Consider the following 26,374-nt stretch of genomic DNA (forward strand, 5'->3'; position numbering starts at 1 on the left):
CAACCTCAGTCTTCCCCTCACTGGGCTGGGCATCAACAACAATTGTCTGACCATCACACGTATCCCCCTTCGACCTGTTGAATTTGTTACCGTTTTTCGATGTATACGGTAGCCTTTCCCCCTGTATTTATTTGCAGGCTGCTCTTTAGTGATGTGATTTTGTTTACTTTTGGCTTTTTGCCCTCTGGTTCTCGCAGGTGGACTTTCAGTATTTAACCTGTCCGATGGAACCGGATCAGTGGTGAAAGGGGCATCAATTCCTTCCAGCTCTACCGATTCATTAATTAAGAGAGAGGGCTCTGCTCTTATATCCGGCAACAACATAGTAGGTGTTAATGAAAGTCTGCTAGCCAAAGGGGAAGGTTCAGGAGGCAAATTTTGCTGTATAGGGAGAGTCTCATGATTCTCGGCCCCGGGAAGCCCAGTATACGAAGTCGTAAGCATTGAGTCAAATGAATTTGCCAAAACTGTAGATGTATTTACAGATTGTAAGGGTGGGGGCATACCAATGGGGAGCGAGAGATGCCTCTCTGTGTTCTCTATAGCTGTAACAACTACCCCTATAGTCTTTTGCAGCATTTTACCTATGGCAGTCAGACTTGGAAGAGGGGTAGTTGTAGCTACTTTCTGCCTGGTACTTGGACGGGGCTGTGCAGGGATATTTTTACCCATTTTTCTAAATACGAAAGTTAATCACAGGATATCAAATGATATAAAGTGCAAATAGTGCCACAAACAATGTATCGCTATGCACCGGGAGGCAAATGTCCGAGCAAAAAGTCGCTTTTGGCACAATATTCAAAGCCAGGTAAATTACCACAAGTCGTAGCTCCTAACAGTCGGAGACCCAACATCCAGCCAAGAGGAATGGCCCTGCCTTGCCTCCTCCTGCCCCGGACGGCCACAGACGGCCCGCCCTTTGCCCGGGCTTAGCCAGGCGCGGCCCGCGCGCGATCCCGCGACGCGGGGACTGTCCGACATTTAAATCGCCTCCGGGCGCGGAAATGACGGTGGCGGCTTCCGCCGCAAAGGAGCCTGGGGGGTATAGTCCCCCTCCTCACTGCGGCTGCAAAGATATGGAGCTGCGGCGGTGGGAGGGAGAAGAAGACGACCAGCGCCAAAGTCAGGGAGCCAGTGGTGGCCAAAGGTAGGTTTAGGATGCCCCCAAAAGTATGCAAGAAAGACCCGCTCCGCCGGGGCTGTCCGACGTTTAAAGCGCCTCCGGGCGCGGAAATGACAGTGGCGGCTTCCGCCGCAAAGGAGCCTGGGGGGTGTGGTCCCCCTCCTCACTGCGGCTGCAAAGATATGGAGCTGCGGCGGCGAGGGGGAGAAGAAGACGACCAGCGCCAAAGTCAGGGAGCCAGTGGTGGCCAAAGATAGGTTTAGGATGCCCTCAAAAGTATGCAAGAAAGACGTTTCAATATTGTAACACAGCAGTAGCTCATTAAAATTACTGCAAATAATCTCTGTGACACCTTTCCATTTCTCATATGTGAAGACCTGTTTGATCTAATAGAAACTTTTTTTTATGGATGTTGCATGAAACAAACACATTTTTCTGCAAAGTGTCTGTAATAGATTCTCACTTATCACCCACATTAAAAATAAATTAACAGAAAATGATATTTAAAACAATCCTTTTTAGGATTATACAAAGTCATTAAAGCAAGATTCTCTGCAAAACAGACCTGGCTGGCTGGGCAGGGGGCCCCTTAAAAGGCTGGGGCCCTGGGCCAAAGCCCACTTTCCCCATGCCTTAAAACGTCTCTGACCATGCGCCCTTTCACCACCCAAAAACACCTAACTCTACAGGTTATCATTCACTGGAGCCAAAAATGAATGGAAGCAGGATTGATGGAGGAGTCAACATTTTACATAGAAGAGGCACAATTGTTGCATCTCAATGCGAGCTTTATCATAGTTAGGGCTAACAGTGCTTTAAATAGGTAGGCACTGCCAAGTATTGAGTGCCCCCACGTCTTTACTTTTAAAGTAAGAGTACCACCACTTCTCAGCAGGGGTACAATCAGTACTTTCAGTGGGATGGAAAAGGTGGAGGTAATCTCTAACAAGCATTGGAAATGCAATAGGTCTCGCATTAGAAAAGTTGGAGTTATTGGTCTTGTAAATAACATATTTTATTTATTTGTTGGTTTTTAAAATTGCGAAATTGATGGCTTTGTCATTTACAATGCCAATAGTTATAACTTTCGCGAATGTGACACCTATAGCATTTGGAATGCAACATGTTTTGTATTTACGTGACTTAGATGGCAGCTCTGTTCGTTAGGCCACATCTCTAGAGAGCAGTAGAGTGCAGCAGGGGAGAGAAGCACAGCAATGCAATAGGTCTCGCATTAGGAAAGTTTGAGCTATTGGTATTGTAAAGCACACATTTTTTATTTATGTGCTTGTTTTGAAAATAGCGAAATTAATAGCTTTGTTATTTACAATGCCATTAGTTTTATCTTTCGCAAATGTGACACCTATTGTAACACAATATGTGTTGTGAGGGTGAGTGAGGGTGAGGTTGAGGGTGAGGGGTTGAGGGTGAGTGAGGGTGAGGGGTTGAGGGTGAGTGAGGGTGAGGGGTTGAGGGTGAGTGAGGGTGAGGGGTTGAGGGTGAGGGGTTGAGGGTGAGTGAGGGTGAGGGGTTGAGTGAGGGTGAGGGTGAGGGTGAGTGATGGTGAGGGTGAGTGAGGGTGAGTGAGGGTGAGTGAGGGTGAGGAGTTGAGGGTGAGTGAGGGTGAGGGTGAGTGAGGGAGGGTGAGGGTGAGTGAGGGGTTGAGGGTGAGTGAGGTTGAGGGTGAGGGGTTGAGGGTGAGTGAGGGTGAGGGTGAGGGGTTGAGGGTGAGTGAGGGTGAGGGGTTGAGGGTGAGTGAGGGTGAGGGTGAGTGAGGGTGAGGGTGAGTGAGGGTGAGGGGTTGAGGGTGAGTGAGGGTGGGTGAGGGTGAGTGAGGGTGAGTGAGGGTGAGGGTGAGTGAGGGTGAGGGTGAGTGAGGGTGATGGTGAGTGAGGGTGAGTGAGGGTGAGGGTGAGTGAGGGTGAGGGTGAGTGAGGGTGAGTGAGGGTGAGGGGTTGAGGGTGAGTGAGGGTGAGGGGTTGAGTGAGGGTGAGGGTGAGTGATGGTGAGGGTGAGTGAGGGTGAGTGAGGGTGAGGGGTTGAGGGTGAGTGAGGGTGAGTGAGGGTGAGGGTGAGGGTGAGTGAGGGTGAGGGGTTGAGGGTGAGTGAGGGTGAGTGAGAGTGAGGGTGAGTGAGGGGTTGAGGGTGAGTGGGGGTTGAGGGTGAGTGGGGGTTGAGGGTGAGGGGTTGAGGGTGAGGGGTTGAGGGTGAGTGAGGGTGAGGGTGAGTGAGGGTGAGGGGTTGAGGGTGAGTGAGGGTGAGTGAGGGTGGGTGAGGGTGAGTGAGGGTGAGTGAGGGTGAGTGAGGGTGAGGGGTTGAGGGTGAGTGAGGGTGAGGGGTGAGTGAGGGTGAGGGGTGAGTGAGGGTGAGGGGTTGAGGGTGAGTGAGGGTGAGGGTGAGTGAGGGTGAGGGGTTGAGGGTGAGTGAGGGTGAGGGGTTGAGGGTGAGAGAGGGTGAGTGAGGGTGAGTGAGGGTGAGTGAGGGTGAGGGTGAGTGAGGGTGAGGGGTTGAGGGTGAGTGAGGGTGAGGGTGAGTGAGGGTGAGGGGTTGAGGGTGAGTGAGGGTGAGTGAGGGTGAGTGAGGGTGAGGGTGAGGGGTTGAGGGTGAGTGAGGGTGAGTGAGAGTGAGGGTGAGTGAGGGGTTGAGGGTGAGGGGTTGAGGGTGAGTGAGGGTGAGGGTGAGGGGTTGAGGGTGAGTGAGGGTGAGGGGTTGAGGGTGAGTGAGGGTGAGGGGTTGAGGGTGAGTGAGGGTGAGGGGTTGAGGGTGAGTGAGGGTGAGTGAGGGTGAGGGGATGAGGGTGAGTGAGGGTGAGGGAGGGTGAGGGTGAGGGGTTGAGGGTGAGTGAGGGTGAGGGAGGGTGAGGGTGAGGGAGGGTGAGGGTGAGTGAGGGGGAGTGAGGGTGAGTGAGGGGGAGTGAGGGTGAGTGAGGGTGAGTGGGGGTGAGGGGTTGAGGGTGAGTGAGGGGTTGAGGGTGAGTGAGGGCGAGGGGTTGAGGGTGAGTGAGGGTGAGGGGTTGAGGGTGAGGGGTTGAGGGTGAGTGAGGGTGAGTGAGGGTGAGGGTGAGTGAGGGTGTGAGTGAGGGTGAGGGTGGGTGAGGGTGAGTGAGGGTGAGGGTGAGTGAGGGTGAGGGTGAGTGAGGGTGAGTGAGGGTGAGTGAGGGTGAGGGTGAGTGAGGGTGAGTGAGGGTGAGGGTGAGGGGTTGAGGGTGAGTGAGGGTGAGTGAGAGAGGGTGAGTGAGGGGTTGAGGGTGAGGGGTTGAGGGTGAGTGAGGGTGAGGGGTTGAGGGTGAGGGGTTGAGGGTGAGTGAGGGTGAGTGAGGGTGAGGGTGAGTGAGGGTGTGGGTGAGGGTGAGGGTGGGTGAGGGTGAGTGAGGGTGAGGGTGAGTGAGGGTGAGTGAGGGTGAGTGAGGGTGAGGGGTTGAGGGTGAGTGAGGGTGAGGGGTTGAGGGTGAGTGAGGGTGAGTGAGGGTGAGTGAGGGTGAGGGTGAGTGAGGGTGAGGGGTTGAGGGTGAGTGAGGGTGAGTGAGGGTGAGTGAGGGTGAGGGTGAGGGAGGGGTTGAGGGTGAGGGGTTGAGGGTTGGTGAGGGTGAGGGGTTGAGGGTGAGTGAGGGTGAGGGGTTGAGGGTGAGTGAGGGTGAGTGAGGGTGAGGGTGGGTGATGAGTGAGGGTGATGAGTGAGGGTGATGAGTGAGGGTGAGTGAGGGTGAGTGAGGGTGAGGGGTTGAGGGTGAGTGAGGGTGAGGGTGAGTGAGGATGAGGGGTTGAGGGTGAGTGAGGGTGAGGGTGAGTGAGGGTGAGGGGTTGAGGGTGAGGGTGAGTGAGGGTGAGGGGTTGAGGGTGAGTGAGGGTGAGGGTGAGTGAGGGTGAGTGAGGGTGAGTGAGGGTGATGAGTGAATGTGAGTGAGGGTGAGTGAGGGTGAGGCTGAGTGAGGGTGATGAGTGAGGGTGAGTGAGGGTGATGAGTGAGGGTGAGTGAGGGTGAGTGAGGGTGATGGGTTGAGGGTGAGGGTGAGTGAGGGTGAGGGGTTGAGGGTGAGTGAGGGTGAGTGAGGGTGAGGGGTTGAGGGTGAGGGGTTGAGGGTGAGTGAGGGTGAGGGTGAGTGAGGGTGAGGGTGAGTGAGGGTGAGGGGTTGAGGGTGAGTGAGGGTGAGGGGTTGAGGGTGAGTGAGGGTGAGGGGTTGAGGGTGAGTGAGGGTGAGTGAGGGAGAGGGTGAGGGGTTGAGGGTGAGTGAGGGTGAGGGTGAGTGAGGGTGAGGGTGAGTGAGGGTGAGGGTGCGTGAGGGTGAGTGAGGGTGAGGGTGAGTGAGGGTGAGGGGTTGAGGGTGAGTGAGGGTGAGTGAGGGTGAGTGAGGGTGAGTGAGGGTGAGTGAGGGGTTGAGGGTGAGTGAGGTTGAGGGTGAGTGAGGGTGAGGGTGGGTGAGGGGTTGAGGGTGAGTGAGGGGTTGAGGGTGAGTGAGGGGTTGAGGGTGAGTGAGGGTGAGTGAGGGTGAGGGTGGGTGAAGGTGAGAGGGTGAGGGGTTGAGGGTGAGTGAGGGTGAGGGGTTGAGGGTGAGTGGGTGAGTGAGGGTGAGGGTGAGTGAGGGTGAGGGTGAGTGAGGGTGAGTGAGGGTGGGTGAGGGTGAGGGTGAGGGTGAGTGAGGGTGAGGGGTTGAGGGTGAGGGGTTGAGGGTGAGTGAGGGTGAGGGGTTGAGGGTGAGGGGTTGAGGGTGAGTGAGGGTGAGGGTGAGTGAGGGTGAGGGGTTGAGGGAGGGGGAGTGAGGGTGAGGGGTTGAGGGTGAGTGAGGGTGAGTGAGGGTGAGGGTGAGTGAGGGGTTGAGGGTGAGGGGTTGTGGGTGAGTGAGGGTGAGGGGTTGAGGGTGAGTGAGGGTGAGGGGTTGAGGGTGAGTGAGGGGGTGAGGGTGACGGGTTGAGGGTGAGTGAGGGGGAGGGGTTGAGGGTGAGTGAGGGTGAGGGTGAGTGAGGGTGAGTGAGGGTGAGTGAGGGTGAGTGAGGGTGAGTGAGGGTGAGTGAGGGTGAGTGAGGGAGGGTGAGGGAGGGTGAGGGTGAGGGGTTGAGGGTGAGAGGGTGAGGGTGAGTGAGGGTGAGTGAGGGTGAGTGAGGGTGAGGGGTTGAGGGTGAGAGGGTGAGGGTGAGTGAGGGTGAGTGAGGGTGAGTGAGGGTGAGGGGGTGAGGGTGAGGGTGAGTGAGGGTGAGTGAGGGTGAGTGAGGGTGAGTGAGGGTGAGGGTGAGTGAGGGTGAGTGAGGGTGAGGGGTTGAGGGTGAGTGAGGGTGAGGGTGAGTGAGGGTGATGAGTGAATGTGAGTGAGGGTGAGTGAGGGTGAGGGTGAGTGAGGGTGATGAGTGAGGGTGAGTGAGGGTGAGTGAGGGTGAGGGGTTGAGGGTGAGTGAGGGTGAGGGTGAGTGAGGGTGAGTGAGGGTGAGTGAGGGTGAGTGAGGGTGATGAGTGAATGTGAGTGAGGGTGAGTGAGGGTGAGGGTGAGTGAGGGTGATGAGTGAGGGTGAGTGAGGGTGAGGGTGAGTGAGGGTGAGTGAGGGTGGGTGAGGGTGAGGGTGAGGGTGAGGGTGAGTGAGGGTGAGGGGTTGAGGGTGAGTGAGGGTGAGTGAGGGAGAGGGTGAGGGGTTGAGGGTGAGTGAGGGTGAGTGAGGGTGAGGGTGAGTGAGGGTGAGTGAGGGTGAGTGATGGTGAGTGAGGGTGAGTGAGGGTGAGTGAGGGTGAGTGAGGGTGAGGGAGGGTGAGGGGTTGAGGGTGAGTGAGGGTGAGGGGTTGAGGGTGAGGGGTTGAGGTGAGTGAGGGTGTGAGAGTGAGGGTGAGTGAGGGTGAGTGAGGGTGAGGGGTTGAGGGTGAGTGAGAGTGAGGGTGAGTTAGGGGTTGAGGGTGAGGGGTTGAGGGTGAGTGAGGGTGAGGGGTTGAGGGTGAGTGAGGGTGAGGGGTTGAGGGTGAGGGTGAGTGAGGGTGATGGTGGGTGAGGGTGAGTGAGGGTGAGGGGTTGAGGGTGAGTGAGGGTGAGTGAGGGTGAGGGGTTGAGGGTGAGTGAGGGTGAGGGTGAGTGAGGGTGAGGGTGAGTGAGGGTGAGGGTGGTTGAGGGTTGAGGGTGAGTGAGGGTGAGGGGTTGAGGGTGAGTGAGGGTGAGGGTGGGTGAGGGTGAGGGTGAGTGAGGGTGAGTGGGTGAGGGTGAGTGAGGGTGAGTGAGGGTGAGTGAGGGTGAGGGTGAGTGAGGGTGAGTGAGGGTGAGGGTGAGGGCGAGTGAGGGTGAGGGCGAGTGAGGGTGAGGGTGAGTGAGGGTGAGTGAGGGTGAGTGAGGGTGAGTGAGGGTGAGGGGTTGAGGGTGAATGAGGGTGAGGGGTTGAGGGTGAGTGAAGGTGAAGGTGAGTGAGGCTGAGGGGTTGAGGGTGAGGGGTTGAGGGTGAGTGAGGGTGAGGGTGAGAGATGAGACGGTCTTTGAGGCACCTCTGCTGTATTTGCATTTGGTAAAACAGCCTTAATGATGTGTTGAGAGGCGCCCCCCTGCCGTTGTTGCAGGCCGCCGTGTGGGGGCCTGCTAAGTGTACGGGGAGGTGGCAGCAAGCACAATTTATGGTGTCTAAAGCGACCCTTTCCTGAGAGACAGCCCTGGAGACAGAGGATGTTTATTTCAAGGAAGTCCAGCGGCCTTCGCGTCTGGGCAGCATTTAGTAAAAAAAACAAAAAAAAAGTACAAATATTTAGAAGCATTTACATATGCATTTAATCCATCGTGCAAGTCTCTCATAGCACGCGGGTGGAATGTTTGTCTACTTGCTGTTTATTTTTGGCATCAACAGATGCAGGGAGGGTGACGCTCTGTGAAGGAGTGCAGCGTGGGACCCGTGGTGTACGTGGCTGTTAAGTAATGTTTCGGCTGAGATAACATTGCAAAGGCTGACGCATGGATGGTTCAAAACAGGCGCAATAACAAAACGTGAATAGTGCGCATATAGTAGTTACTGCAACAAAACCTACAAAACCGCATAAAACCTAATTAAAAAAAAAGAAAAAAGAGACATGCTGTTATAAACAATGGAATTTACACACGTGCTTGTTGGTGATGTATTCGCCTACGCCTACATCACTTATAAAACAAGACGGATGGAAGGCAGAGAAGGGGGGGAGGAGAAATGAGACATGGCGGGCAGGGGAGGGGGCGGAGTGGGGAGAGGGTGTTAAGCAGCAGGGGCCTTTGAAGTGAAGCTAAGCTTCACTTCAAAGGTGTGGGAGGAGTGCGGCTGAGGGAACAGACGGCGATTTGGTGATGTGCACGCGCATTTTAGGTCAATGCGCAAGCGCATTGACCTAAAAGCCACAAGCACAGCACCAAATCGCCGCAGTTAGGTAAACTTTGTTTAAAGCCCTATAGTCTCGCTCTGCTCAATGCGCATGCGCATTGACAGGCGAGACCTAAAAAGGGCTGTGACTAAAGAAGCGTAGCTGAGAACCATTTCAAAGAAGCGTGGCATAGGTAATTAAGAACATGGCTTAAAATATTTAAAATTCAATCTTGTGCTTCACACAGAATGCCACCTGGCCAGTATCCAGTCATATCACTCTGCAACCAACACATGAGGTTCCACGCATATTGGAGATGTTCATGGTAGGCATAGCAAAGAGGATAAAGAGAGAAGGACGGAGAAGAGATCCTTTGTGAGAGAGAATTTGCACAAGTAACTTTTCAAGATGAACAGTGCTTGGGAGGAAGAGCAACCGATGTAAACAAGCATTAAAAATGCAATAGGTCTCGCCTTTAATTAAGTTAAAGCTATTGGCTTTGCTAGACAATACCATTAGCAAAGCAAATGGCTTTAACTTAATCAACTTAATTTGCATTGCAATAGGTCTCGCATTTATGCGAGTTTGAGCTATTGACATTGCAAATAACAATGCCTTTTATTTTTGTTTTTGTTTTAAAAACATAAATAAAAGGCATTGTCATTTACAATCCCATTAGATTAAACTCGGATAACTGCGAGACCTATTGCATTGCAAATGCTTGTTGGTCTTTTCATAGACTCCCATGTATAGCCCCACCGCACACAGCCCACTCGTGAACATCTGCCATGCTGTCAGGGATTCAGAGGGCAGTCAGCACTTCCATGGTTAAATCAAAAATCTCCCACTACCTTGCGACGTAAACAAGCGACGCGAGGCACTGTGTGTCAAGAAACATGCAATTTGCTGAGATATTTCATGAAAACCAAACCGTAATATCTCCTTTGAATAAAAAGGATATACAATTTATGTGGACGATAGTAAGGACATACGCTTTCAAGAGCTGGACATTTCGCCCACATATAGATACAAGGGGCACCCGTGTGTTTTCGAAAGTGAACTCAGTCCTTTACATTGATAGAGCGCGCGAGGTCACCCAACCAATAATTTCGCCGTTTCCGGCTTCGGGCCCATATATTTCAAATCACAATATACATTGACCGGGTGACTTCACGGGCTGCTACCAATTTGTGTGAATTCCCTACTGTTATTCCTCAGCGTACCCGACTTACCATCCACCGACACGGGTACCTATGACCTCAACGGATCAGGGAGCTAGCTGTAAAGGAAAGGCAGCAAAATACCAACTCAAAATGACATTCAATACTGTTGTAAATGACCACGGACAACTGGAAGTTTTAAAATGTTTATCTAAAGTTCGTTTTTCTGAAAGCATGAGATTCACAAGAATAAGACAATCGATAATCAAGATAATGAAAAGTACATAACTATAGAGAAATAAAGTCAGGGTAATCATTTAAATGCTAATATGAGATGCAACGGGAATATGCTATGCATTTAAGGCAAAAGTTCTTTAGACAGTTTAAGTAAGGCCGTTCTAGACCATATCAGAAAATGACAAACCGCAATGCAAAATATAATTTCTAACAGGTAGGGGAACATGGGAACACGTTATGAAAATATGCGATTGACTTTACGTTTTCAATGGTTGCGGAAAGCATGGAAAAATAACATATGCAAAGGTGTGTCTTTATTAAAGCAAAAGACAGAAAAATAGAAAGGTGCAGGTTTAAAGAATTTTGAGCAATATTTACCTAGACTGGTGTGGAAACCAAACCCTGGCCACGGGTCAGTTAAGGACAGGAAACCCTCAAAGAAGGATACCCCTCAAAGGACAGCAGGTGCAGAATGGACCCCCAGGACAGGACAGGAAACCCTCAGGATAGGAATCAGGACAGGACCTCAGGACAGGAACCCCTCAGGATAGGACCGCTCAGGACAGGACCAGCACCCGCAGTTCGGAAGCAACGCCTGCGCTCCACCCTCTCTGCAGCTATCGATCAAGACCCCGATTGGGTCAGCGAACTCCCAGCAAAGTGCTTCGCCAGCACTTTAAGGTTCAGTAGAACCTTAGTCTATGGTCAATTTCGGACAGAGTGATCCGCAGCTCTCTGTATCTTCAGTCACCTATTGAGTGCGATGGGTCAGTGACAGGTCAGCTAAACCAGACAAGTCGGACAAATTCCCTAGGTGAACCCAGGGTAGATATACAGTTTGGGGACGGTGTACCACCCCCCAATGTTGCAAAGTGTCAGAATCCCTCAATTTGGATTGGTCCTAAGGTAGGATTTGGGTAACACACCAATCATAACACACTATTTGGATGCCTAATTTGCATCTCTGGGTACCGCCTAGCGAGATTGGGGTTCTCGTGAGAAAATTCAGGGAAATACAATGACAATTTACATTGTTTCAAAATGGGGACACATGACTCTGTCCTGCTGAGTTCGCAGGTCAGTTTCTCAGGAGCATCTTGCCCATCCCTGCCAGCTGGCTGAGTTCCACCAGCCAAGGTTGATCTCTCCCCAGGCGGACGGTCATGCGCAATAAAGACCTCCAAGATGGCATTCGGCTCAGTCAGACCCCCATTTCCCGCGGTACATGAAAAGTAAGCGAGAACAAATTAATACATAGGAATAACGATATGAAAACACATCATTGGGTTTGTACTTTCAACTTATCACAAGGAAATATACTTATGCAGTCTAAATGTTAGCTACATATATACGAGCACAAGAGCAGTGGCACGAGCAGTACCACGTTACTGGCAAAGCTATGCATTACGCATGCGCAACTATTTCCCTCCAAACCTGCAAACACATCAGGACACGTGAGTGTGACTGACGCATGCGCAGACACTTATTTCAAGGCAGCGGCCATTTTATTGACTCAAATTAATCGTTTTAAGAAACACACATAGGCAAGCTTCGTAGACCTCGTTTAAACATGAAATAAACGTTAGTAAGACGTACAAATTATTACTTTGTTACACATGAACGAGGTTCATGACAAAAGCAAGTCGCAAATGCGAAGCTTTGCTTCATCAATCCCCTCTTTGATGATATTTACTATCATCACAAAATAAATGGAACCAGATGCCAACTTCTCACACCTTATACAGCTCTATCTCTTCCAACAATCTGTTCAACTTCTCTTTCTCACTTTTGGTAGGGTGAGAATTCTTCACCCTTTTGTAGATCTGATCATTTATTTCCTCCAGTTCAAGCTCATCCACACTTCGTTTCACTCCTCTCGCATTCACTTGGTGCTTTCTGGTGTGCTTACGGCATTTGCAACAGACAAATATGAAGAATAGGATGAGACCTATAATTCCAATTGGCATCAGTACCTTGAACAATAAGCTTTTACCTAAACTAGCAAGCCAATGACCTGCATTTGAGAGACCATCTACCAGTCTCTTCCAGGCACTGTCAACCTCGAGTGGTTTGAGTTCCCTTTCCAAATTAGTAATGTTTTTCACATATCTTTTAAGCTGCACACTTTTGTCCGGAATATAAGTGCAACAATGTTGCGCCTTCAACATCCGGCAGACTCCGCCCTCTTTCGCTAATAAGGTGTCAAGAGCAAGTCTGTTCTGTAAAACCATTGATCTAATCGCAACCATTTCGGTGTTGACCAGCAGAAATCCATGAGCTGTATCAGTAGACAGCACATCCACTATGGTAGACAATTTGCAAATTCTGTGAGTGTTCAGAACCACTCCCACTCCAGGTATCAGTGCACTGAAAATACTACCCATAATTTCACCTACGCTTTCTCTTTTACTACGCACTAAGCCATTAGTATTTTCACTGCTTCCAGCGACTCCATTCACATGGTATATTTTCGGGAAGACAATGCCAAAATAGCAGCTTCCATACCAGTGATCCGGCAATTTGAAATAAGCCTTGTCCCCACAAATATAATAAATTCCAGGAAACACAGGCTCTGACCCATTTTTGAAACCCCAACCTCCAATTACCTTGTAATTATGTTCGCATTCACTGGAACCAATGAAAATGTTATTATAATAGCTAGTCTTCTCGCGGTGAAGACATAGCTTTCCTTTCTTTTCAAAATCCAGCAACAGAGCAGGACCCGCCCCACCATTTGAGGTGCCTTCCATGTTCTCCGCCCATTTTGGCCTTTTCTGTTTTTCGTCATCTGCCTTTCTTTGTATTTTTATTCTCCTTTTCTCTGCCATGTTCAGGAACATCTTTTCCTGCTCACGCAAAGAACAAGTCAAGTTATCTCTGTGTGCGTCACCTATGTCGATATTACCTATACTCAGAAAGTATTCGCCCATATAGCGAGTAACGTCACTTTTGGTATGTACAGGATTCAAGTTCCCACGTATAGGAAGTTCAGAAAAGATCACGTCATTGTTAGAGTAATAGTACTGTAACGGTCCTCTTTTGTAAAATAAACTAGCTAAAATGCTACAGGAGATTCCATATGTCAAGGGCAGGTGATGGTATGTCACGCCTTCAGCTACAGAGGTAGGTAGCTTCATGCAGACATAGCAATCTTCAATTTCCATAGTCTCTACATAGTGTATTAACAAGTTTGCGAAAACATTTAAATGTGTCTTGTTCTTAACTCTGTGATAATGTAGTCCTCCCTCATCTGATGCTTCTAAGTCTCGTTTTGTTTGTTTCAGTGCTCTCTCGTGTCTTGCTACACTCTGCGTTGTCAGCTCCTCACTGTCAGTATTTACAATTTCAGTAGGGTAAATATTAGTATTTTTGCTCACCGTAAAGGGAATGAAAACTGTTAGTCCTATCCAAACTACTATCAGTATAACTATACTACATACACATACCTTGCAGCATGTTTTGCAACAGCTGCGACTAGGTCTACCATTCACGCTTGAATCAGACATTTTGGCTCAGAAGAAGTTTCTCGACCCCTCTTTGTGACTTTACACAAGTATCTTACTTCGTGCAATTTCACGGTGGCTCGTCTTCTTCTTCGGCAGAGTACTCAGGGACGGGTTCTCAGTCACTTTCGTCAGTGATATCAAGATCTTCAAAATCTTCCAAAACAAGCGTCCATTCAGGAGACTTGTACTTTTTGTTTTGTCTCTTTATTCAATCACTCCTTCTTTTGGAGGTACCTTCTTGTTGCTCAGCTATGCGAGCACTTCTCCTTTCTTCTGCACGTTTTTCTTCCACCGTTTTTATCCTTAGCCTCAATTTCTTTACAAAGCCAGGCTCAAGGTGCTTTCTTTTCTTAAGTCTTTTAGTTGGCACTTGGACTTCGCTTTCTTCTCTTGCCCTCTTGTTTTCATTAGTTTGTGGCAATTCTGCTTCAGTTTCTCCTTCTATCTGACTAATTCCAGGGCTAGCATCTATTTCTTCTGCCTGGTCACTAATCTGGCCTTGTTCAGGATAGTTTTGTGTTTGCCTTTCGAATGTCTCTGTTTCTGTTTCCTGAACACGTTCTTCTAATCCTATCTGATCCTGTTCAAGCACTTCGATCCCTTGATTTTCTTCCGCTCGAACTATTACACTATGTCTAGTCTGTCCCTTCCCGACATCAGGAGTCAGTGGAGGAGTATCAATCACTTGTTCTGTATCAATCACTTGTTCTGTCCCTGTCTGACCTTCTCCTTCCTCAGTTTTGATGTGAATCTCAAGATCCTGAGGTTCTTCGCCTGTGCCTTGCTTTTCCTCTCTAGTCCACTCTCTACCTTCCCAAAGCCGCTCACTTGTTCGAATGGGGTCTTCAGTGAGATCAATCAATGGTATCCACTCCTCTGGCCATATGCTCGGCAGCTCGTCTTCAGCTACTTCTGGCTCAGCTTCTTGGACCCCTTCAGCAGGCTGGGCTCTTGGTAGTTCGTTATCAACTATTCTTGGGCCAACGTCTGCTGATTCTGCAGCTCGACTGGTACTGGGCTGTACGTCGTCAGCTACTTCCGGTCTGGCTCCTGCAGAGTCCTCTGCTGGATGCCCTTCTTCTTCAGGTTCTTCGTCTGGTAATACCTTCTGGGTGTGGCTGGCGTGTATCCAATGTGGAACCCCTGCACACTATACTGCTGTGGTTGTTACCAGGATCACCTGACGCTTCTCTCCCCACCTGGGCTCCAGGCAGCTCTTCCGAGTATGCTTCTTTATCTTGACCCAGTCTCCAGGGACCAGTTTGTGGAGAGGAGTCGTTGGATTGAGGATGGCGTCTTCTCCGATCTGGCGAGAGATAGAACGCACTTGGTCACCTAATCTCTTGCAGTATTCAAGCACCAAATCATCAGTAATACTCAACAGTTTGCTTCCTGGTACCCATGCTTGTCTCATCACTCTTCCCATCAGGATTTCATGGGGACTTAGGCCTGTCTTGCGGTCAGGAACACTTCGGAGTCCCATCAGGACCAAGGGCAGGGCCTTCACCCAGGTCATGCCAGATGCATCACACAGTTTTGCTAGTCTGTTTTTGATAGTTCCATTTACTTGTTCCACTATTCCAGAAGCTTCTGGACGGTATGCACAGTGAAGCTTTTGTGAAATTCCAAAGGCTTTACAGAGTTCGGCGATTACCTCATTCTGAAAATGTCGGCCTTTATCTGATTCAATAGTGACTGGAACCCCGAATCTAGGTATCAGATCTTTCAGTAAACATTTAGCTACTGTTATTGCGTCATTTTGGGGAGTAGGGAAGGCTTCCACCCACTTCGAAAATAAACAGACCATGACAAGGACATACCGCTTCCCTTCACAACGGGGCATGGTGATGAAATCAACCTGTATTCTCACAAAGGGACCCCCCGACCTCCCAATTTTCCCAAATTCCACCGCAGTTTTCTTGCCTGCGTTCATCCTTTGACATGGCAGGCACCTCTGGCAGAGGGACTCTGCTACTTTCCTGAACTTTTTACTGTACCAAGTCTGTTGGAACACTAGAATCATGGCGTCCCTACCAATGTGTGATCCTTCATGTATCAATCTCGCCATCGTGCTAAGTAAGTGTCTAGGTAACACAGGCATACCAGTTGGGCCTAGGATGACACCATCCACACGTCTTGGTCTACACCCATCTTCCTTCCACTTCTCTCTCTCTTGCCAAGGTGCCGCCTGCTGCCACTCTTTCACTTCATCCCATGTAGGCACTTCTTCAAACACTTGAAGTTGGCAGCTGGTTCCGGCCCCCCCTCGTTTTGGATTTATGATATACCGATCTCTGGCGCACCATTGGGCCACTCGATCAGCAAAATCATTTCCCAGTGATACAGTGTCAATGCCCTTCTTATGAGCAACACATTTTACCACTGCCAGTTCCTTTGGTAACTGGATTGCCTCTAGAAGGTCTTGAACAACTTTTCCATTTCGAATAGGGGTACCTGATGAAGTCAGGAACTCCCTCTGTAGCCACAACTGGCCAAAGTCATGCACAACTCCATAACAGTACTGACTGTCAGTATACACTGTTATGCGTAGGTTTTTCCCAATTTTGCAAGCTTTTATCATAGCGATCAATTCGGCTACTTGTGCAGACTTTATATCAAATAGATAACCTGCTTCTTCAATTTTGTTTAAGGAGACTACCGCATAGGCAGCACTCAGGCCTCCTTGTTCATGCCTTAGACATGAACCATCCACAAATAATTCCTTGTCATGCACAGGCAATGGTGTTTCTTTAATGTCTGGGCGTGGCTTGGTGTTGAATTCTGTTAAGTCAATGCAATCATGCTCATCTCCCACCCCCCCTTCCATATCCATTGGGTCGGGGAGCAAAGTGGCGGGGTTCAGAATACTGCACCTAACAATGTTTACATTTGCAGCACCCACAAGTATCCTCTCGTATTTAGTCAGCCGACTAGGGGTGAGATACTGGGTCTTCGTCCTGGTCAGTAAAATTACCACTCCATGTGGAACATACACAGTTACAGGATGTCCCATGACAATGGACTCACTCTGCTCTAAACTTGCGCAGGTAGCAGCCACTGCTTTCAGACAACCTGGTAATCCAGCAGCCACTGGATCCAGGGTGGCAGAGAAATATGCCACAGGCCTTCTAGTTGTGCCATGTTCTTGTGTCAGGACTGACAACGCGCAATTATCGCGAGTGTCACAGAATAGGGCAAATTCCTTAGAATAGTCTGGCATTCCCAACGCAGGGGCTGTGCACAGACAATCCCGTAGTTTTGTGAAGGCTGTTAAGCTTTCATCATCCCATTCCACAATATCTGGTGTTCCTCTCTTGGTCATTTTTATCAAGGGCCTAGCTAGGACTGCAAATCCCAGAATCCATTGCCTGCAGTATCCTATTACTCCCAGGAACATTCTGATCTCTTTCTGAGTACGGGGTAACTGCATCTTTTGAATTATTCTCACTCTTTCGGATGTTACTTTCCTGACACCTTTCTCTATCTGGTGCCCCAGATATTTCACCGATTTTGCACAGAACTGTAATTTGTCTGGGGCCACTTTATGTCCCTTCTCACTCAGGTGATTCAGTAGGGCAATGGTGTCAATCACACAATCCCTATGACTTTTAGACGCCACCAAGAGGTCGTCTATGTATTGCACTAAGACAGAGTTCCCAGGTAAGACCAAAGTTTCCAAAAATTTTTTCAAGATCTGATTAAAGATAGAGGGGCTCTCTGTGTACCCTTGAGGGACCCTGTTCCAGACATACACGTGACCATTGAAGGCAAACGAGAAAAGAAATTTGCTATCTGGATGCAAGGGAATGGAAAAGAATGCATGACATAGGTCTATCACAGTGAACCACTCAGCATCCCAGGGAATCTGATACAGAATTACCGCTGGGTTCGGGACAATAGGGCAGCAGGGGACCACTATCTTGTTGACTTTTCGTAGGTCCTGCACTACTCTGTACTTGCCACTAGGCTTCTTGATGCCCATAATCGGTGAGTTACAGGGGCTACTCATTACTTCCTGTATGATGTTTCCTTCTAGCAATTTCTGTATTTCCAGGGTAACACCAGCTCTCACTTCTGCATTCATTCTGTAGGGTTTAGTATTGGGGTATACCGCATTGTCCTTTATTGCTATCTGTATGGGGTCCACGTTTTTCATTAACCCTACATCTTTCCCAGTAAAGTCCCATACCTCTGGTTTCACTGCTTCTTGAAGTTCTTTGGGCAAATCCTGCATAGTCATTCGTTTAATTTCTGAGTCAGGTCTGATTAACATTAATTTATAAATGCCGTCTTCATCTGGGGTCTGAATTTCAACACCCTTTGGTGTGCAAAAGATGGTACAGTTCATTTTGCACAGCAAATCACGTCCCAGTAAGTTCACTGGACTGGTGTCACAAACGACAAATCAATGCATTTCTTTAAAGTTTCCAATTGAGATCTCCATGGGCTCGGTAACAGGAGTACTAATCAATTGATTAGATACACCCACTATTTGTATGGCTTCTCCCGAGAGGGGTAGGTTTGGAACGTCCACTGTTCTCACAGTAGAACGGGTAGCGCCAGTGTCCAACAGAAAAGTGACATCATTTCCGTCAACCGTTCCTTCAATGTATGGTCCGGACTGGTCTACCGGCAAGGAGGCGCCAAGTACGCACTCCTCGTCCTCCCCTCTCAGGCCCCGTCAGTACTGGTCATCACAAAGGAAGGTATCTTTTAACAAATACTGCGAAGTTGCTGCATTTCTGTTCTCATTGCTTTCCCAGACTTCTACCTTATCACCCTCCGTGGATTTTCCCTTGTACACTTGCTTTGGTGCTCGGGGCACCTGAATCGTTTTTACCTGTGGTTGGGTCTTTCTTGGTCTTTCTTTCTGCGTCTGTGGAGTTAAATCAGGTGTTTTGGGGTTATCATCTGGCAGATAAGGACACTCGTTTCGCCAGTGTCCAATTTCTCCGCACTGATGGCAGGGGAATTTCTTCATAGCCTCTTCCCTGCTCATTTTGGGCCGGGGCTTGCCTCCTCCCCCACCCCCAGGACCTTGGTTCTGAGTGTTTTTGACCATGTTACTCAACTGTTTTTCCTGCTGTTCTGCGAGCTTCACTTGAGCCCACATAACCTTCTCCTTGAGAGCCTTTTTCTTTTCTGCCATCTCGTCCTCGCAGTACTTTGCGTACCGCAGGACCTCGTCTATCTTTTTGGACTGCCAACAGATTTTGTTATCTTTTATCCACTGACAAATTTCAGGTCTTAAACCGTTTACAAACCTGTAAATGAAATGCGTCATATCCTTCATCTCGATGTTATCTATACCACTGTATGTTTTAAACACCTGCAACAGCCTTTCATAATAGGAGTGCACTGTCTCGTCTCTTTCCTGCGTTGTTCTATCTATCCTAGTCCAATCTGTTTCCTTTGCAGGCACCTTATTTTTCAAATGCAGAATTACTTGTTCATATTTTTTCATCACTTCAATCGACGGTTCCCCTGTGTTAGAGTCCCTCGGGTACTCCTCACTAGGCCAGGCTATGGCTATCTTACACTCGGTCCATAGATCTACCGGGACCACAATGTCGAAAAACCCATCTAGGTCTTTCCACAGGCATTTTTGCACCTTTACGAACCTTTCCACTTGCCGGTACCAGTCAACTGGCTTTTCGCGCAATTTCGGGAAATCGTTAGTAAAGGACACAATATCTTGTCTGGACCATGGAACGTGCACATACCTCCCACCTGGTACTTCGCGCATGGGGCACAACTGTTCGGGCTTGTCTACTTCCCGCAAAGCGAACTCAGGGGTCGCTTGTCTGGATCGAGCCTCATCTTTCTTTCGCGCCCACCTGCTCTTCCATTTTTCCACGTCTCCCCATTTTTGCAAAATTGCTAACAACTCTTTAATCTGCAACTTTTTCCCTGACACATTCAAGTTCTCTATATCTTTGTCTGAAAATTCGGCTCTGTAAGGCTTTTGCAAGGGCTTGGATCTTGAAATATCTACCCCCATACTAGCTGCAGTGTCTATCAGTTTTTCGTGGAGCACTCTGGTACTTCTGGTAAGGCTTTTACACATAAACAGCAACTCTTCTTCAGAGTAGGTATTTAATCTGTCTAATCCCACATTTCCTGCCATCAATTCCTCTATTTCTACCCTCAGTTTGTAGAGGTCTAAAGGTTTCGTTTGCGGAGTCTGTTTTTCTAACTCACGACTCCAATTTTCAATTTCTTCCGGAGTTACCAGAGAGACACTCCTAGTACATGACGTTGACTCTAATTTAATTTCTTTTGTATTAAAAGGATTAGGCCTCTTCTGCATTCCCTTTCCGGTCTGTTTGTTTGGCAGGTCCAAGAACGCAACTTCAGACTCACACTCACTGGACTGATCATCTATTATTATGGGTTCCTGTCTGGGTGGTGCCATGATTGGGGTCATAACTGGAGTGTTTGGACTTCCCTGATTATTCCCATATAACGGAACCACTGGCCCAATTGTTACTGGGATGGTCAAAGCCTCAGGACTAGTATTTAACTGGGAGATTTTCTGAATTATTTCGGTTCTCTGCTTAGCTAGAACCTCTTGCTCTCTTTCCTCCAGTATCCTTCCTAATGTTCGGTCAGGTATTATCTGTGGGGTCAGGTGAGGAGTAAAACTCGGGGCAGTAGGATGCGTTTCACTCGGTCCTCCACCATAATTTGGTTTTGGGAACAAAGTTCCTGTGCCAAATGACCTGCGCTCTTCCTCATATGGAGGCTGTAAAAAGGGCATTCCTGAACTGGATGGTTTCTCTTCGTTCTCATAAAGAGGTCTGGGGAAAAAGACCCTTTCACGTGAATATTTTTCCTCCTGGCTCGCGGGCACTCTGGGATATATATTCCTCACCTCCGCGGGTCCGGGATTCTCAAAATAGGGCAGTACCTGCCCCCCTCCCCCCCTACCTAGGGATCTGTCCTCCTCCTTAATAGATGGACGCTGGGGATTTTCTCCTGCACTGGAAGGTCGGGCTCCCTCATTATAAGGGGGCGGACTTCTCGTAAAGATATCATCTAACAATTCATCGTCTGACTCCCCAAGGGACCCCCAATGTTTACACTTTTCTGTCTTTTTCTCTCCCGCTGAAGGGTTACATGCTGGCATCATGGGAAACAGACCCTCAACAATCATGCTCTGCCTCCACTGTTTCATCTTTTTATCCCTGGTCTCTTGTTTCAGCCTTGGGTACCACTTGGTCAGACCTTTGTCCATCCGGGGTTTCTCTCTTTCAAAAGCCTCAATCTCCCATTCCTCTAATGCCTCATACTGCGTTAGTCTCGGTCTGGGATGCAATTCATTCATTCGGGTTCTCAAATTAAATAAAATCCTACCATTGAAAGTACCGTCTAACGGAAAAGCCAATATTCCGTCATCTTTTGTGTACTTCACCCAATTTTCTAACCACACACAGGTATTGTACCCTCGATCAAACATCATGAAAGAGGCGGGGGTATTGGGTGGTGGAACAATAACGCCTTCTCTGGATTTAATCGGTTTGTCCTTTTTGAAGTAATTCTTCACCTTATTTACAAGGGACATTTGCCTCTTAGTTCCGTACATAATATCGTATCTATTGGCTTTCCACTGATCCCTTTCAAACCCTTGGTTTCTTGGATCGGGTCTAGTCTCTGGACAATACGAGTGCCACATACGATTTCTACGCTTAACTTTGTTTACAAAGTTACCTCCAATCAGAACACGTCTTGTATTTCAGTGCAACCAATGGGGTGCACGCGTTCAAATAGTTTCGACCAATGGGTGCGCGGCCCCTTCGTGAGACAGTCCTCCCGCTCCGGCGCTTCACCCCTCCTTTACAATTCCAGCCCTGCTACCCGCCCGCTGTTTCTACCAATCCCAGCGCGGCACGGAGTGACGTCAGAGACGCTTCGCGACTGACTCCTTCCCTTCACAAGGTAACGGAAACTTTCTTTCTTTCTAAAGTGCTAGTGCTTGGTTAATTTACAACGAATACACATTCGCCACAGTGCTCAAGTGTCTAGACAGAGAAAGAGTTATTTTTACTGCAAGTAAACTACTTCCATTTACTTTTCACGCGCTGCGGGTAGATCTCTTCCGCCTACCCTTCACTCTAGCATTGGTGAACCTGTTATTCCCCCAAACTCATCCACTTCTCCGGGATATATCCGAGTCTAAGGTTTCCCAGCGGACCCCTCTGCTTTCACCCAAGCTCCGAGGAACCTGCTACTCTTCCGATGTGACCCTTACTAGGTTACGCCACTATGGGAATTTTGCCAATGAACCTCGTTACTGACATTTATTCACACATGTATTCAGAAAAACCCTAGTTAGTGCTTCCCGGTTATCCTAACCTGCACCTAACTTTCCTTAAGCCTGCGACCTCAAGGCAATGGATTCTATTCACCACTTGCCTTTTCAATTCCCCGGGGAGTTCGGACAACATAGAACGAGACGATTTACAAATGCATGGATTAATACATATAACAATATAAGAATAAGAATAACAATGAAAAAACAATTCATGAATTTCAAAGCAGCGTATTCTCAAGAGAATGATCAGGTCCCTCGGAACGGCCGCTCTTATAGCAGCATTAATATACTAGCAGCTACCGACTTGACTAGACTAACTAGTCCTACCTAACCTTTAACTAGTCCCTAACCATCCTCTGCTACCAGAAAAACTGATAGAGCGCGCGAGGTCACCCAACCAATAATTTCGCCGTTTCCGGCTTCGGGCCCATATATTTCAAATCACAATATACATTGACCGGGTGACTTCACGGGCTGCTACCAATTTGTGTGAATTCCCTACTGTTATTCCTCAGCGTACCCGACTTACCATCCACCGACACGGGTACCTATGACCTCAACGGATCAGGGAGCTAGCTGTAAAGGAAAGGCAGCAAAATACCAACTCAAAATGACATTCAATACTGTTGTAAATGACCACGGACAACTGGAAGTTTTAAAATGTTTATCTAAAGTTCGTTTTCTGAAAGCATGAGATTCACAAGAATAAGACAATCGATAATCAAGATAATGAAAAGTACATAACTATAGAGAAATAAAGTCAGGGTAATCATTTAAATGCTAATATGAGATGCAACGGGAATATGCTATGCATTTAAGGCAAAAGTTCTTTAGACAGTTTAAGTAAGGCCGTTCTAGACCATATCAGAAAATGACAAACCGCAATGCAAAATATAATTTCTAACAGGTAGGGGAACATGGGAACACGTTATGAAAATATGCGATTGACTTTACGTTTTCAATGGTTGCGGAAAGCATGGAAAAATAACATATGCAAAGGTGTGTCTTTATTAAAGCAAAAGACAGAAAAATAGAAAGGTGCAAGTTTAAAGAATTTTGAGCAATATTTACCTAGACTGGTGTGGAAACCAAACCCTGGCCACGGGTCAGTTAAGGACAGGAAACCCTCAAGGAAGGATACCCCTCAAAGGACAGCAGGTGCAGAATGGACCCCCAGGACAGGACAGGAAACCCTCAGGATAGGAATCAGGACAGGACCTCAGGACAGGAACCCCTCAGGATAGGACCGCTCAGGACAGGACCAGCACCCGCAGTTCGGAAGCAACGCCTGCGCTCCACCCTCTCTGCAGCTATCGATCAAGACCCCGATTGGGTCAGCGAACTCCCAGCAAAGTGCTTCGCCAGCACTTTAAGGTTCAGTAGAACCTTAGTCTATGGTCAATTTCGGACAGAGTGCTCCGCAGCTCTCTGTATCTTCAGTCACCTATTGAGTGCGATGGGTCAGTGACAGGTCAGCTAAACCAGACAAGTCGGACAAATTCCCTAGGTGAACCCAGGGTAGATATACAGTTTGGGGACGGTGTACCACCACCCAATGTTGCAAAGTGTCAGAATCCCTCAATTTGGATTGGTCCTAAGGTAGGATTTGGGTAACACACCAATCATAACACACTATTTGGATGCCTAATTTGCATCTCTGGGTACCGCCTAGCGAGATTGGGGTTCTCGTGAGAAAATTCAGGGAAATACAATGACAATTTACATTGTTTCAAAATGGGGACACATGACTCTGTCCTGCTGAGTTCGCAGGTCAGTTTCTCAGGAGCATCTTGCCCATCCCTGCCAGCTGGCTGAGTTCCACCAGCCAAGGTTGATCTCTCCCCAGGCGGACGGTCATGCGCAATAAAGACCTCCAAGATGGCATTCGGCTCAGTCAGACCCCCATTTCCCGCGGTACATGAAAAGTAAGCGAGAACAAATTAATACATAGGAATAACGATATGAAAACACATCATTGGGTTTGTACTTTCAACTTATCACAAGGAAATATACTTATGCAGTCTAAATGTTAGCTACATATATACGAGCACAAGAGCAGTGGCACGAGCAGTACCACGTTACTGGCAAAGCTATGCATTACGCATGCGCAACTATTTCCCTCCAAACCTGCAAACACATCAGGACACGTGCGTGTGACTGACGCATGCGCAGACACTTATTTCAAGGCAGCGGCCATTTTATTGACTCAAATTAATCGTTTTAAGAAACACACATAGGCAAGCTTCGTAGACCTCGTTTAAACATGAAATAAACGTTAGTAAGACGTACAAATTATTACTTTGTTACACATGAACGAGGTTCATGACAAAAGCAAGTCGCAAATGCGAAGCTTTGCTTCATCAACATATTTTTGAAAGGGGTCTAATTCCGCGTTCCAAGGCCACAGCGCCTGTATGGACAGGCCTGCAAAACTCAGAAAGAAAGAGACAACCCAGTAGTAGATTAATTGAAGTGAGGATGCTACTTAAGCAGGTGCGTGGCTTTAAGTGGCGCAGCATGTGCAGTGGCACCGGGGCCTTTATGCCCGGAAAGTGCACTGAACCCTGATTACTGATGTATTTTGCAATTCTAACCATAGCCAGGAGGACAAGTTTCTTCCTTCGCACCAGGGCCCATGACACACTCACTGGCTACGTCACTGCGTCTGAGATGAAGAGATGTTGAGGGAGACTCTATGAAGGTATGTTACATTAGTTACTCTGTTTGAAGTAGTAAGCTTTTGAAGCGCGCATGCACAGTATCTGTATGGTCCCTACGCAGCCGTCGTAGAGATGAGGACCAGAAAAAAAGAAAGGTATTAAAGGTAACACACTATGACTTTGTAGATAGGAACACCTCATTAGGAGGAATACAGAACGCAGGGGTGAAGATGGAAATGAAATAATACATTTCTTAACAGGTTGTTTTTGAACGCAGTGATAACAACATACTTTCCTACAGAAGAAACCGACTCAACTCAACAATAGTTACAACTCAGCCAGAATGTTTTTCTCCCCCTTATTTTAGTACTAACGAACTACTTTTTTTTTAGAGCAGGGTAACATAATAATAAAAAAAGGTCAACTCCCCAGATACTTTTGCTTTGGAAACACACAGAGGATTCAGCCAAATATGCAATTCCTCAGAGTAGAAGAAATTAATTGTTTCAATTACCCTTTGAATGTACCGAAGGCGGCAGAGACATTGTTAGGCAGTGGTAAACTGGGCAACTGCCCAGGGCGCTGTCCTCTAAGGAGCGTCATGGGAAATGTATTTTTTGCTCCATATCACCTTTATTTCTACCTCTCAGCCTGTCTTCTCCCTGCTTATGTATATTTCATGCTCTCACATGTCTGGGTAAGGATTTTGAGATCCACCCAAGACATGTTGCAACTGTTAAGTGACCCCATCTCTGAAAATGTAATGCATAATTATTACTTAGCACCAAGCAGGTTTTGAACTAGTAGAAAATTAGTAATTCAACTTTAAAAAGTTGCTCAAATCATGGGGGCCCAAATTATGTGTTGCCAGGGTCTCAACAATCTAGATAAGACTAGAGAGTCTTAACAGCTAGTATACTGTGATCAGTAGAGGGTGGTTCATATGAACGTACGAGTCAGTTGTAATTTACATCCCCTAGCCCCATCAGTTCATTATTAGATCTGACCCACTGGCCACTTCAGGGTGCTGAATTCCCCATCTATGTACATTTTAGAGCCTTGATCACACATTTTCTTTCAAGGCACAAACTGAGATTCCAGTATAATAGTTCACAGAGGCATTGGGCCTGTGGTTTATTTCACAAGGTTCATCTATGCACTGGGGAAGGGAGCCATGCTAGTGGCCCCCAAAGTCAGTTTTCCACAGCCAATCCATGTCGGAAAGGCCGACATGGATTGGCTGTCGGACACCGACATCATAATCCCGACGGCGGAAACTCCGTCCATAAGGCCTTTTAGACAAGCTGGTAGGCTCATTGAGCCCGTCGGAACTTCATCAGATTCCCTGGCTAGTTTAAACTCGGACTGCTGTCATCATTACATGGTGGTCGGACTTTAAATGTACAATCTCGGTCGAAAAGCCTCTGACCAGCGGTCGGAGGCTTTGAGACCGACATTGTAGTCAGGCCGATAGTTGTAGCCGATATTAAGATTTTTTCTTTTTTTTTTGCAGGATTACATTAATAACTCAATATTGTGCTAGAACACCTCACAGATAGCTGCAGCAAAAAATTCGGACTGAAACGGGATTCTCACATGTATATATGTAAGGGTTGGGAATTCATGGCAAGCTCCTTCCGTCCATTGGCTGAAACTCCAGCCAAACTACATGCTGCCAAGCTGCAACCATAAAAGCTTGAAAGTCATAGCTGAGTTCTCCCTGAGTCTGCAAGACACAAGAACCATGGGTTACTCCAATCTTAGACAAATATTAAATGTTTCATTTTCAGAACTTACCATTTCTACTATTTCTGAAGCTAGTGACAGATTTTGTCACTGTCTCTCATATTGTTTCTTCGTTCTAACTACCATGCGGAGGGCTAGAGGCAGTTCAACAGCAGTCAAAGGGCTAGGATAGGATACAGTGGGGATGTAGCGACAACACACAGCAGAGAAAGGGCTGCAGAGCAAAGGGAATCTAAAAGGCATGTTGTTTATAGTGATGTGTCATGGGCGTAGGTTTTCACTTTTTAACGGTAGAAGTAGTGCTCCTGAGATGTCCTTCTGAACTGTGTATGTCCTCTCCACGGTAC

This window comes from Lissotriton helveticus, chromosome 5_1, assembly GCF_964261635.1.
Source record: "Lissotriton helveticus chromosome 5_1, aLisHel1.1, whole genome shotgun sequence".
Classification (NCBI taxonomy): Eukaryota; Metazoa; Chordata; class Amphibia; order Caudata; family Salamandridae; genus Lissotriton; species Lissotriton helveticus.